Genomic DNA, 2719 nt, shown 5'->3' on the forward strand with positions numbered 1-2719 from the left:
GTTTATCAGCAGATTTATTGTGGAGGGGAACAGTGGATGAGAGCTGAGTCTAGGGTCCCTTCAGACTCGACCCTCCCTGGACACTCCCAGGCCTGGCTGATCTCTAGAGGATCTCTCTCCTGGGTACCCCCTGACTTCCTCCCAAGTTGGCTTCACATGTATTCCCTGTTCCCTTCTCTTCATCCCCTTTGCTTCTCAAAGCCCTCCATAAGTGAAATGGTCATCCAAGACCATCTAGACAAAAAAGGAGATGGCAAAGAAGAAGATATTAACAGGCCCTCTTGAGTCATTTAAGAATTGCATTTGGCTGCAAGTAACAGTCCTGAAAGACAGTAGCTTAAACAAGATAGGGATTTATTTTTCTCTCGTTAAATGTCAAGTCTGAAGGTGATTACAGGCTGGCTTCCATCCTCGGGGCCTCCTTGTGGTCACAATGTAGCCACCACAGCTCCAGCCATCACATTCCAGTTCCAGGCAGAAAGGAGGAAAGACTGAATCAATCCCTTTTTGAAGGAAGTGTCCTGGAATCCTTACCCAACAACTTCATGTATATGCCATTGGCCAGAACTTGGTTAACTGTTCTTTCTGTCTGCAAGGAATGCTGGCATTATTTCATCCAAGAAAATTGGGATTCCATTTGTAAGAAAGAAAGAGAGAATGGATATTGGGGAATCAAATAACGCTCTCTTCCCTATACATGCTCTGCACTCTTCCATCTCTGTACTTAAAAGGCTCATGCTGTTCCCTCACCTCTGAGGCCATCTACCCTCACCTGCACCTGTATATTCTCTCCTAAGGAGCCCGCAGCACATTTTCTGAACCTGTGGAGGTCACCAGTAACAGAAACCCTCCAGGGTTGCTCGAGGGAAAGGGGCAGGATGGAGGTAATTGTAAGAACACAGCACACCAGCCTCTGGTGTCCATCAGAGGCAGGGCAGGGCCTCCCCACCCCCCTGCTCAGCAGGGACCAGAGCTGGAGACACAGCAGTGGACAAGCCAGGTCCAGTCCCTGCCTCCAAGGAGCTGACATTCCAATGGGGACAGACAGTCATCACACCAAAACCTAAAGAAGATTGTTTCAGGCTCCTCCAAGGGCCAAGAAGACAAACCAGGGGAAGGCAGTGGATAGAGACAAACCAGGTGGTCGGGGAGCATCAGGCGCAGTCGGCACTCAGTAAATGTGTGCTGGATGCAGCCCTCAGGAAAGTGGCCCCGAGTCAGAGGCTGTAGACCCTTGAGGGGCAGGTGATGGGACACAGCTCCAGGTGGAAGGCCCCCAGGGCAGGTGTCAGGCAAGTCTGGAGAAAGGACAAAAACATCAGAGAGGGGTCTGGGTAGGGGCTCCTGTGCCAGTACTGAGGCTTTTCAGAGGAGCTGCTGGGTCCAGACACCTAGCAAATGCCAAAGGTCTAAGACTGTGGTCCCTATGGGTCCCCTGAGTGGTCCTCCCTAGTGGGTTGGATCCCAGGTTGTGGTTGAATGGTGGACTCCAGGAGGCCTGATGAAGGAGGCAGGGCCTCCCCACCCTGGATCCCCACAGTCCCAGGCAGACCCTACTGGCAGCTCACTGGGCTTGGAGAGGAGCCAGCCCTACCCCCAAACCCACCATGTGAGAGAAGTAACTTTCACCAGCAGGGCAGAGACCTAAGTCCCGGGCGCCTTTCCCCCTGGAGAAAGTGCCTCAGGGTGCTGGGGAGGAAAGGGAACGGGCTGGCTCCCGGAGCTGTCCCTTTCTGCAAGTCCTGCTGCCCAGACTTTGGCTCTCACCATAATATCTCTGAGGCCCTGAGGAAGATCAAACAAACTCCTTCTCACCAAGGAGCTACGGACTGATACTGCTTAAGGTGGCAGTGCTGTTAGTGCGTAATAATACTTCATGTACACATGATGCATTTTCTCATACAGCGGCTCCCTGGAGCCTCCCATGGACCCTCCACAGAGAATGTTGTCTGCACCCCCGCCCCCGGACACATGAGAAGACTGAGGCTCAGAGCGAGGAGAGAAGCCTGCTCATACTCCCCCAGAGGGAAAGGGGAATGGCTGTGGGGGAGGGGCAGAGCTGGATCCTGCCGTCAGGGGTCTCAGATGCCAGGCTAGGACATTACGCAGTGGTAGCAGTGAGCACTGTGGGGTTGTCAGCTATCAACCCACATGATACGGACACACGCCCACGTCCATCCTGGGGCTACTGTTCTCTTATCCTTCTGACCGTGGTCACAAATTCTGTCTCAGCTGTTTCTCCCATCCATCAACCCAGAAGGTGTATATTATCCCTATTCTACAGTACAGGAAACTGAGCCCTAAGGAGGTGGAGACCCTTGCCCAAGGTTTCAGAGCATCTGGGCTAGGTCCTCTGGTCCCAGGCCTGCCCTTTGTGCCCAGCGCCTATGTGGCAGTGCTGAGAGGCGGGTAGGACACAGGCTCCAATGTCACTCATACCTGGCCAGGTATGACCTCAGGCAGTTCACTGATCTGCTGGGCCTCAGTGTCCTCACTCATGATACGGGGCTAGTTCCTGCCTCATAGGGTCTTCGTCAGACTGCACTGGGCTCACGCCCACCTGAGGCCCCCGCCCTCCTCTTGAGGCCAGGCAACAGCTGGGGGGCAGCTCCCGCTGTGCCCCGGTGCCCCCTTCCCCGCCCTGGCCCTGGGCCAGCTAGGCCCGCCCGTGCCACATCTTCCAGATGGCACCATAAAGCCATCCCCAAACCTGGGCCGC

This window comes from Diceros bicornis, chromosome 14 (genome assembly GCF_020826845.1).
Source record: "Diceros bicornis minor isolate mBicDic1 chromosome 14, mDicBic1.mat.cur, whole genome shotgun sequence".
In the NCBI taxonomy this organism is placed as follows: Eukaryota; Metazoa; Chordata; class Mammalia; order Perissodactyla; family Rhinocerotidae; genus Diceros; species Diceros bicornis.